Source organism: Jaculus jaculus, chromosome X (assembly GCF_020740685.1).
Source record: "Jaculus jaculus isolate mJacJac1 chromosome X, mJacJac1.mat.Y.cur, whole genome shotgun sequence".
NCBI classification, from domain to species: domain Eukaryota; kingdom Metazoa; phylum Chordata; class Mammalia; order Rodentia; family Dipodidae; genus Jaculus; species Jaculus jaculus.
In genome coordinates, this window is record NC_059125.1 from 68427793 (window position 1) to 68440567 (window position 12775).

Sequence of the window (12775 nt, forward strand, 5' to 3'; positions counted from 1 at the left end):
AAGTTGTATGGATCCTTCTTTAGGGAGTTTTGGTAAAACTCACTAGTGAATCCATCTTGGTCTGATACTTTGGGAAGATAATTAATAATTGAATGAATTTACTCAATAGATATAGACCTATTCAGATTATCATTTTCCCCTTGCATGAGGTTTGTCAGAATATTTGTTTAATTTAAGGTTTAAATATAAAGTACTGCATTTGGTAGATTATCTTTTGAGGAATGATTAATTTCATTTAGGTTATCCTATTAATGGTAATAGATCTATTCCTAATGTTTTGTATTATCGTTTCAATATCCATGGAACCTATAGTGATGGTTTCTATTTAGGTTCTGATTAGTCATTTGTGACTTACTATTTGTTTGAACTTTTTATTAGTATACATTAATTGTATAAATAATAGGTGTGATTATGACATTTTCATACATGTAGATGAGATACTTTGATCATATTCACCCCCCTTTGCCTCTCTTGTCCCCACCCACTTTCCACCCCTGCTGGTCACAGATAGTTTCTACTTTCATGACTTTTGACAAAAATCTAAATTATGATTATGAGGGAAATATGTGTGTTTGTCTCTCTAGTCTGGCTTATTTTGCTGAACATGATTATTTCTACCTTCTCTAGTTTTAGTTTAGCATTGTATATTATTCCATTTCTCTCCTTTCTTAGCATATAGACCATAGGTGTTTATTAGTTGTCTTTATTGCTAGAGATATAACCTTGGGTCTCCAACAGACAGCACATGGGCTACCACTGAGCCACACCCCCAAGAAGCCCTTCCCTTTAAATGATTGCTCTAGTAATTTGCAACATACATTTTCAAATCACACAGTGCCACTCCACGCATAGTGAAAATTATTACTATTATTATTTTGGTTTTCAAGTCTCACTCTACCTCAGGCTGTCCAGAAATTCACTATGTAGTCTCAGAGTGGCCTTGAACTCACAGTGATCCTCCTACCTCTGCCTTCCAAGTGCTAGGATTACAGGCGTGCGCCACCATGCCCAGCTGGTGAAAATTATCTCATAACTGCATTCTAACTGATTTTTCCCATTCTTGATAACACTGTTGTTACAAATTTTGCTTATCTATAAGGTCATTATCAAATACAATGTTGTTTACCTATTAGAAAAATTAATAAAAATCAAAAATTATCTTCACATTTTATTCTTCCTTTCTTTACATAGATCCATGTTTCTGATTTATATTATTTTGCCTATTCTGAAGAACATTTTTCAACAAAGGTCTATCAGTGGAAAATTGTGTCCAATTTGATTTGTCTGAAAGTCTTTATTTCTCCTTCTGTTTGAAATTACACTTTCACCAAGGATAGAATTCTCAATTTGTGAGTGTTGTTATTTCTTTTCAGTATTTAAATACTTCATTCCATTCTCTTCTGGCTTACATACTACCTGAAAAGAAAGCCAATGAACCTCTCATCTTTAGCCCTCTCTAAGTCATTAGCTTTATAACTCTGGCTTCCTTCAAGATGTTTCCATTGTCTTTGATTTTCTGCAGTTTGATTTGTTATACTTAGGAATAAACTGGCATATAATCTTAGGATTTTCTTAGCTTCCTGAATCTTGATGTTGCTGGGTATCTTTTATTAATTTTTGAAAATGCTCATTCATTATTCCTTTTAATATTTCTTCTGTTCTTTTTTGTGCTCCTAGTATATTAATGTTATATATGTAATACACATTTTGTATTTTTCCCACAGTTCTTAGATATTTAGTTTGTTCATTGTCATTCTTATTTTCATTTCATTTCAGTTTGGGAAGTTTCTATTGATACATCTTCAAGACCACCAATTTTTATCTATAACTGTCCAGTCTACTTATGAGTCCATCAAAAGATATTATTGGGCTGGGGAGATGGCTCAGTGGTGAAAGTGTTAGCTATGCAAGCATGAGGACCTGAGTTCAGATCCCTGTAACCCACATAACAATGCCAAGCTTACTGCCTGTGAGCCTGTAATTCTAGAAAGGTGTAGACAGGAGAGTCTCAGGCACTTGCATCTACTTAGTCTAGGTGAATCAGCTCTAGCGTCAATGAGTGACCCTATCTCAAAAGAATAAGGTGGAGAGGGATTGCAGAAGACACCTGATGCTGGCTGACCTCTGTCTTCCATGTGCATGTGTACCTGTGCATGTCCATGCACACACACACACACACACACACAACTATGAACATATAAATACTCACAAAAATAAGTAAATGAGTGAAAAATTCAAAAAGGTTATTCTAATTTCTGTGACAATGATTTTGACTTCTGGCATTTCACTTGGATTATTTCTTAGTTTCTATCTCTCCGATTATATTACCCAGTTGTTCTTGCACATTGTCTAATGACTTCACTACTTGGTACTTTTATTTTATTTTACTTATTTATTTATTTGAGAATGACAGACAGAGTGAGAAAGAGGCAGGTACAGAATGGGTGTGCCAGGGCCTCCAGCCACTGCACACAAACTCCAGATGCATGCGCCCCCTTGTGCATCCGGCTTACATGGGTCCTGTGGAATCAAGCCTCAAACTGAGGTCCTTAGGCTTTACAGGCAATTGCTTAACTGCTATGCCATTTCTCTAGCCCTCACTACTTGTTTGAAGGTCCAAGTTTGATAACTCCAACATCTCTGCTACATAGGAATCTGCTTCTGATGCTCACTCTTGTTTAACTTTTAGTATGCCTTGCAATTTTTTGTTTATAGCTAGAAATGATTTACTAGTTAAAAGCAATTGAGATAAGCCTTTAGTGTGACATTTTGTTTTTATATGTTTATATTAATAAACTATAGATATCAGAGGCTCATTTTTTATTTGGGTATCCTTGTTTTGGTCTCTCCTATGCTTTTTAGGTTTCTCTAGATATTTTCAAAATAGTATCTCAGACAAACAGTTCTTTCAATTGTATTTCTCTATTATTATTCAGAAGTTTTAGTGATATGGTGGGAAGGGTTTTTTAGTCCTATAAGGCTTTAATCTTTTAGTAAGCCTGTGCCCTGGGCTGTGACCTTCACAAGAGCTTCTCAGTTTTGCCCCCCCCCTTTAGATAAGTTAGTAAGGATAAAGGGGATGCTAGTTGGGCATTTTCTTTCCTAGAACTCAGCTGGGGACTCATTAAACCTCAGTTAGCCTCTGAAAGAACAGTTTCCATGAAGTACAAACCTTGAGTAGAGTGTTCTGGGTGTATTTTTAAAAAATGGCTATGTTTGCACTTCCTTGTTGAAAGCATAGGGGGAATTTTTCCAGGTCTTCATTGCATAACCTCAAAGTGTTTCTGAAATTAAAACTCATAAAATATGAGGGCTTTTCTAAAATTTCCCCACAGAGTTTTTAATTATCAGGCTTATCAGCCTCCACAAATTCATGAATTATACTTTAAGTTTTCTTTGCCTCCTACTGGCTCTAGTGGTGATGGTTTGCTCCTAGACTTCTGCTTCTGTAAATGAAGACTGTATCTGTTTATCTATCCTACTGAAAGAGTAGTTTGTTTTCTCCCTGTAACTTCAATTCTCTGGTACACTTAAAGAATTGATTTTCCATTTGTTCCCCTATATTCTTGTTATTAGGATGGGAATAATGGCTTATAGGCTCATTCCATACTTAAACCAACACCAAAAGTTACCTTAACTTATAATATCTTGCTTTTGTTTTCCCACTTACAAACATCCCTCCCCCTCCAGTTCTTTTGCTTGCTCTTAGAATCTCTACTGCAAGGAAGTCTTCAAGCTTTTCCAGCTTCATTTAAATCCCGTATGCCCCCACCTCACCTAATGTCAGATCAAAACTGTCCATGCTTAACCACCAACATCTACCTATAGATAGAAGCCACAGTTAAAGCATCCATGTTGCTCCAGTACCACACAGCTGTGTTTCAAGCACAAATAGTTCACTTTGTTCATGTACACATTTCAAGACTCCATTCATATTTTGTGTATTCTCCATAGAATTTGGCATACGTCAGGTATGCCACAAAGGGGGGATTTCTTTAAAATGCTTTTCTTGGGCTGGAGAGATGGCTTAGCAGTTAAGTGCTTGCCTGTGAAGCCTAAGGACCCCAGTTCGAGGCTCAATTCCCCAGGACCCATGTTAACCAGATGCACAAGGGGGCGCACACATCTGGAGTTCGTTTGCAATGGCTGTAGGCCCTGGTGCGCCCATTCTCCCCCCCCCTCTCTCTCTCTCCCTCTTTCTCTCTGTGCCTGTTGCTCTCAAATAAATAAAATAAAAACAAAAAATTAAAAAATTAAATGCTTTTTCTAATGAATAAGGTAAATATTATTATGGGTATGATAAATTGCATGTGTTTAAAGAAAGCATCATTTTTTTGGTTTGATTTTTGAGGTAGGGTCTCACTCTAGCCCAGACTGACCTGGAATTCACTATGTATTCTCAGGGTGGCCTCAAACTCACTGTAATCTTTACACCTCTGCCTCCCGAATACTGGGATTAAAGGTGTGCACCACTACACCCTGCTTGAAAGCATCATTTTAAAATATTTTATTGTTATTTATTTATTTGAGAGAGAGAAAGAAGCAGACAGAGAGAAAGTGAATGGGCATGCCAGGGCCTCCAGCCACTGAAAATAAACTCCAGACACATGAGCCACCTTGTGCATCTGGCTCATGTGGGTACTGGGGAACCAAACCTGGGTCCTTAAGCTTCACAGGCAAGTGCCTTAATCACTAAGCAATCTCTCCAGCCCAAAAGCATGATATTTTGCAGTGATCAAGACAGGTTTCATGATAGAAGCTGAAAGTCAATACTATTCTGAAGAATGGACAGGATTTATATTGAATCAGAGGAGAATGAAATGACATTCATTTCACAGTATGAGCAAAAGTGCAGAAATGGAATGAAAAATAAAACTGACTACTAGGTCTGAAGAACATACTATTTCTGCTGTTAAAAACAGAAAGTAGGGACTGTAGAGATGATTAATTGAGTAGGAGCCCTTATGCCAGCACTAGAACCCTCATAAAACCTCAATTGTGGACATTCATATCTTTGACCCTAGTTGGATGGAGACAAAAGAAAATCACTAGGGCTCACTGTTCAGCCACTCTGATTGAAAAAAAATTAGAAGATCCAGGCTCAATGAGAAACTACATCTTAAGGAAACAAAGAAGAAGCGTGTTAAACAAGGGCACTTGATATTGTACTCTTTTTCTATATACAGATGCATAGGGTGTATACATCTGCACACACATGTGCAAACATGATACATAACAAACACACACACACACCAGCAATTATTTGGACTACTGTGGTGACTTTAAAGCTAAAAATATTTATATACTACAGAATTGATTAAATGTGATTATGTGAAGGGAGTATACTCAGCTTAGAAGATAATAAGCAATAACAACAACCAAAGTGTATTAACAAAGTACTTCATGGTTAATCAATGATGCTCTGATTTAAAGGAACTCTCAGGATAAAATTTTGAGTTTCTTTATGGGCCCAGGCAGAGACATGTGTAAGAGATTTTTTTTTAATTGATGGCCAAAGAAAGAAAGCAAACTTCATAATATCATCCAGTAAAGTAAGAGAAAAGAATTCAAATCTATGTCTATCTAACTTTAAAAGACTTCATTTTGGTGGTTTGAATCAAATGTACCCCATATACTCATGTGTTTTGAATACTTGGTCCCCACATGATGGCAATTTGGGAGGTAGAATCTTGCTGGAGGAGGTATGTTGTGGGGGCAGGCTTGGGGTTGTTATAGCCAGCTCTTCCTTGCCAGAAGTTGGCTCATTCTCCTGTTGCTGCTGCCCACCTTCTGTGGCAAGGAGATGATGTCCAACCTCTGCTCTACCATCTCAAAATGAAGTCATGAAACTGTCAGCAAAATAAACTCTTTCTTCCCATCACCTGCTTTTTCTTGGGTGTTCTGTATGAGCAACATGAAAGTAACTAAAACTTACCATTATTTCAATAACACTATGGTTTCTTTAAAAACCAGTAAATTCAAACAAAATGGAATGGGATGACTTGGAAGGATAAATAATCTTGAACTCCAATTACATAGCCAGAGGTGGGGCTCTATCAGAAATGGATTTTACAGTTGTGATTCAAACATGGGGTTAAGGAGGGAGGTAGGCTTACTACTTAACTATGAAAGATCCATATCAATTCTGAGAATTTCTATTCCAATATAAATATCTAAAGAATGCTACATTTTTAGAGTACATGTGCACGTATACATACACATATAATCATATATACACTAAACAAAAAAAGGATTTTGGTTTCCAGAAAAATTTTACCCACATATCCATCCTTCAAACTTTTATTTCAGCTCCCCAATGCTCTAACTTATTACCATCTAGGGTTTTCTGAATAGTAAATATCAGCTCTTACAAGACTACTTTTATTCTGAAATAAATAACCAGGCCCTGTTCCTGGGAATATTGATCCTGCAGAGTCCTCTACACAAAACTTGGGTTGACATAGTTACTCCATGATAAAGTGACTGGTGAGCACCTTAGAAGTACATGAAATGTCTATACCTATCATTGCAGCAATTTTGAAATAGTATGAAGAGAACTGACCTTTGTAGCTTCACATTAAATTGTAGATATCAAGATTCCATGAGCTAAGGAGATGGCTCAGCAGTTGAAGTCACTTATTTACAAAGCTTGACAGCCTGGGTTTAATTTCCCAGTACTCACGTAAAGCCAGATATATAAAGTGGCACATATATCTGGAGTTCATTTGCTGTAGCAAGAGGCCCTAGCATATCCACTCTCTCTCTCTCATTCTCTTTCTCTCCATTCCTCTCTCTCTCTCTCTCTCTCTCTCTCTCTCTCTCTCTCTCTCTCTCTCTCTCTCTTTCAAATAAATATTTAAAGAGAATTTTACTGTACAAGTTGAGAAATCATTCAAATCTTATAATGGTGTTGCTTTCACTTAATGTTTTTTATAAAACTTTCAAAGAAAAAAATTAACAACACATAGCAAATACTTATCAAAGAACCTTTGGTGACAGAGCTTCCAAGCCTTCAAATAGTCTATAGGACACCATGCCCTTTCATAACTATAATAATCAAATAAACTAGAATTACATGGATTTTTCTGCATTAAATAGCTGCATAAAGATGAAGATAGTTCAATCTGGCTTCAATTGCCATTAAAACGTTACTTATCTAGCAAGCCATGGCTGTCCACAACTTTAATCCCAGCACTCCGGAGGCAGAGATAAGAGAATCCCTGTGAGTTTGAGGCCACTATAAGACTAAAGAGTGACTTCCAGGTTAGCCTGGACTAGAGTGAGACCCTACCTTAGAAAAAAAGTTAATCTGTCTTTCCTCCCATACTTAGAATTATTCAGGTGGAATTGGAATAACCATCAGGAGGAAATTTTTACCCATATAGCAAAATGGGGGGGGGGGGGATAAGGAATGGCTGAGAAAATAACAACAGAATTTTATTTGTTTAGCATAGCCTAATACCATTGTCCATGTCAGATTTCTTCAGTTTCTTTCATTTCATTTACTTTCTTTTCAATCTCTCTCTCTCTCCGTCCCTCTCCCTCTCCCTCTCTCTCTCTCTCTCTCTCATCCTCTCTTTCTCTCTCTCCCTCTCTCTCCACCCAACCTTTTCCCTTCTCCCAAAATTATGGCACTGCTTAGGTTAGCTAACTAAACTTTCTTTTGTAATTATGTATAACAGATGGAAACTATGCCTCCCCTATCAGAACATAAATTATTCCAGAAAATAACAACTACAACTTGACAACTTGAGACTCCCAAAAAGCAAAGAACTATAAAATGATAATTTTTAAAATAACAATACTGGCCTGTGTCATGAATTTTCAGCACCAGCCCCTGAATTTTTACCATCTCTAACCTCTTGCAAAAAATGTCCAGGACAGATACTTCTAGGTCCATATGTAATTCCTCTACTGGATAGCATCAGGATATTAGAAAATAGATGAAATTTACTTTTACAATTTCAAAAAATCTTAATTATTCTGAATTTATATAGCATTAAATATATCCAGCAAGGATTTAAAAACTAAAAGGAATAAGTTTACAGATTTGAGCATCTGAAATTTTTTGTTTGTTTTTCAAGGTAAGGTTATTCTTTAGCCCAGGCTAACATGGAATTCACTATGTAGTCTCAAGATGGCCTTGAATTCATGACAATCCTCCTACTTTTGCCTCCCAAGTGATGGGATTAAAGGTATATGCCAGAAGTAAGGTCTTATCCAATATAAGATTGAATATTTCCAACCACAATGTATATCGTGTTAGGAAAGAAAAAAAAAAAAGAGACAGAAAAGCATTTTACCAATGATTTTGTACATTTAACTTTACCAAGATTAGCTAAGATAAGAGAGGAAGCAGGAACAAATCCAAGCCCTGAGCTGCCACTGTGGGACTTACTTTCAGTGGCAATATTAGTTAGACATTCAACAACAAAAATAACACAACATTCTTACTGAGTTCTTACTGCATATCTGCACTATATTCCATTAATTAAAAAAGAAAATACATAGCCATGTATTCTCCAGGAACTGTTACATTTTAGTAAGGTGACTCAGCAATTTACAGTTTGTACTCCCCTTTTTACTGTGCTTACAGGACAATGAAATCATCTAGGTGGGTGTGTTGCCACTGATGTGTTTGAAATGATTGTTTCTCCAACTTGGTTGTGAGGTTTTTGAGGGTAATTATTTTATTTATTACACAAAGCAAAGATAGTGCGTACATATAAAAATATATCTGAATAAATCCAAATAGTAATAAATACGAAAATGGTGCATTATTACACAAAACAAAATCAGGAAAGGGAAAGTTAGAAGCGTATAATTTCATTTTCTTCAATCACGTTTCTCTGCTTGTATCAGAGAAAACTTTTCCACAAATTTAATCAGATTACTACACAAACTAGTTAAATGGGTCTGCACTGTGTTGGGGATAAAAACCTAAACAGTTTAAGCATCATATACAATGCCATCTATAGTGCACCTTGTGCCTCATTTCTCACCAAAGCATGGGTAATACTGTTATAACCATGGTTGACTTTCCAGGTAGATTGTAAGTTCCTTATAGGTAAAGATCTCGTTCAATTTGGCTGTGTGGTTCCATTGGCTAATACACTATGTCTCAATTCCTACTAAATATGTACCTGTACCTTCTAGTAACACTAGGATACTAATACATATTCAATTACCCTCAGATCCTCTTTCATTCAACAATATAAAATTGTCAATTGATTAATAATTCCATATACTTCTATATGAGGCAGTAAACTCTGCACCTAGTCCTATTAATCCTGCTATTTATTTCAGTTTAGCTGTGTGTTTTCTCATTCATAAACATGATAATATCACCTGTATATAATGCCTTACCTGATGTTCTAAACTAATATAATTCCTATGTTAAGTTGAGCACATGTAAATGTTGTCATCTACAAGTAGTATACTGAGCAAATAAACTAATTTTGTTGTGTAGTTATAGTTATAATAATGATGTATATGAACAGACTGAGCCTGAAGCCAGACTGCCTGGATTTGAATCTTGGCTCAACCCCTTGCAATTAAGGGCTCTTGTTTCATCACTTTCTTCATCTGTAAAGTAGAAGTATAATTGCACATACTTCTTCAGGTTCTGTTTAAAATTAAATGAGTAAATTCATATAAAATGTTTAGACTATTACCTGGCACATGGTCAATACTTAACAGGTGTCCACTACTTTTCCAGTCATCTGTGACTTGATATGGCAGTAATGTCAAGTTATCTATGAAGTGAAAACATCAGCTATACTACCTGATGACTGCCCAAATCCTAAAATCTACACAATAGCATGATCGAAGGTAGAATTTCCTCTAAATTCTACTCCCAGTCTCTGAATGCAATGTATATGGCCAACTCTAAAGAACATTCCAAATACTTAAGGTATGCCATCTGGTCTTCAAGATTGAGTACATTTTCATTTATTTGGAAACTTTGTGAATTTGCCCCAGTAACCAGGGACATTTCCAAGTTTACATATTTCCAATGTAAAAGCCAACTCCCCCCCAAGTAGGTGTGATATAAGGGGTTCCCCAAAACCAGTTTCCCAATAAATCCCTACTGAGCTTCTCTGGCCCCACTACCCTCCTGCCTGATGAGAAAACCAATTCTCAGTGCCTTCTTGAGTCAGTGAGAGCCCTAGAGAACAAAAGGTAGTGGAAAGAACTTTCAACTACATTTTATGTTTATTGCCTCTTTGAGTTATAAATAGAATAATTCAGCTCCCTTGAGAGAGTTCTGCTATGACTATATACAATGACAGTTTCTCATATCCTGTTTAAATGATATCACATAGAACTTGCCATGGGATGGAAGACAATAGGTGGCACAAAAATAATTTACATGTGAATGTTCAGTGTGTGAGGAATCAGCATTCCTTCTTGCTCTTAAAGCCACAGACTCCAGGAGATGCAAGCTTTTTGTCATGTCTCAAATAAAAGAAAACTTAAAAGGAAAAATTTTAAAGCAGGATGATGAGAGCTAGGGGTGATTTTGAAAGAATGAAATTGGGATCCTATTTTAAATCCTTGAAGAATGAACCTCAAAATGGAGACAAAGGAATTGCATTCAGTGGCTTCCTCTACAAAAACTGATCTCCAGATGAAAGGTCAGTCCACTGGCCTGACTCAGATTGCATCATCCCCATCACAGGCTTTCATCTGACAGCAGATAGTGCAGCATTGTTTTGGTTTCTAGTGGTCTGTGAAAGCTGAATTTGCAATGTAAATTCTTAGTGTCTATGTTTTTCTATACCCTACTCCAATACATTTATTTCTGATGTGACTTTTGAAATGAGCTATTTCAGTTGCTTCTGCAGGTCACACACAATTCCCAACAACTAATTTTAACTTTTTCATCTGATTCCAGGAATGAGCCAGTGTCCAACAGAGAGCTGATGTTGCTTTTGGAAAACTGCGTACTCCTGAAAGAGAAGTGGAACATGAGCCTTTAATTCATCAGACCAGTGAGCCTCTATATAGTTCGTGGGCTAATAGGAGACATGGGGTGTCGTGTAAACCTGAAACTTCTCAAACTTTTAACTGAGTAATTCCCTTTCAACTCCTGTACTGCAAGGAGATAAACATTTTAGTTCTATGATCCTTTTCTGACTTTGCCTGATGGTCAACATATACTATCAAATAAACCATTTTTACAGGTTGGTTGATTCTACCAAGGAAAGAGTTTATCCAATTATCAAAATAGTCAAACCCATTTTTCAAGTCAAAGTATAAATTTTCAGGGTAGAGATGTAGCTCATTTGGTAGAATGCTTTCCTAGATTTGATTCCTCACATTGCATAAACCTAGCATAGTATCTCACACCTGTAATCCCAGCACTCGGGTAGTAGAGTCAGGAGGATCAGGAGTTCAAGGCCAGACTCAACCACACACCCAGCCTGTTGGGTGTTGTAGTTATCTTCTCATTGCTAGGACAAAAGCAGCTGATGGGAGGAAAAGGTTGTTTGTTTGTTTTTTTGTTTGTTTGTTTGTTTGTTTTCTTTCTTTTCTTTTCTTTTTTTCTTTTTTTCTTTTTTTTATTTTTTATTTTTTTGGCTTACAGCTTTGAGGAGAAGCTTCATAATGACAAGGAAAATATGGTAGAGCAAAAACTTGACATCACCTCCTTGCCAAAATCAAGTGAACAACAGCAGCAGGAGAAGAAGCTACTCATAAATAATTAATTCAGGTATAACCATGTTTTAGTTGTATCAATCAATTGATCCAAATAACCAATGAAATTTAATAGATATAATTCATTGCTTTAGATGATAGACAAAAATATTTAGGATAGGAAGGGACAAAGTTCTTGAAAGATTCTCACAACTAAAGTAATAGATAAATTGCTTATATACCTATATCAGAGAGAGAGAGAGAGAGAGAGAGAGAGAGAGAGAGAGAGAGAGAGATTCACTAGGAAAGGGTTTTTCTATACAACTCAATTCTTTTATTTCAGTCTCACAAGTGCTGAACTTTCAGGTATGTGCCACCACATCTGACTTCCTTGTATGTGATAAATATGTCAAATTAGGGCTGGATAGATTGCTTAGCAGTCAACGCGCTTGCCTATGAAGCCTAAAGACCAGGATCAAATCCTCAGACCCCACATAAGCAAAGTACACATGGTGACACATGTGTCTGGAGTTTGCAGTGGCTAGAAGCCCCGGCACACCAATTTTCTCTCTTTTAAATAAATAAATAGGTCAAATTTGTGAAAACTCACAAAACTCCTAAATGAAGGGATAAATTTTGAGAAAATGAACTTGTACATAACAGCTTATTATTAACATGTAGGAGTATTTTAGATGTGTCTTTCACATTTTGAAATATTCATTCAGATATTTTAATGCATGGTAAGAAATATTTCATTAATTTTCAACCTTACTATGTCATTCCAGAAATGATTCTTTTTTCCCATAAATGACTGTGAACATTATCAGTAGCACCAAAAATCACTCAGTAAGAAAATTACCACACAGGTATATAAGAGCAAAATTTACACAGGTTTGGCTTGGTATCTACTAGCTTATATTCCAAACTGAGCCAAATACATATTTATAGAATATATACAAAACTATCTTAAAATATTAAACTCACAATGTGAACAATTACTAAGCTGTATGCATTCAGGTCAAAGAAAAAAATACACCCCAGGAACAAGACAGGATCAGTAGAATTTTTTGTTCAAAGAATGGCATAACAATGAATCTCCAATTCCCCTTTCATTAATTAGAGATGCCGTGATGAA

General features: G+C 36.2%; 1 long non-coding RNA gene across 3 annotated transcripts in view; it reads right to left on the reverse strand.

Moving 5' to 3' along the window:
* The window catches only part of LOC123456603, a 67610-nt gene that overhangs the window by 13893 nt on the left and 40942 nt on the right, over window positions 1-12775 (reverse strand). The window lies entirely within an intron of this gene.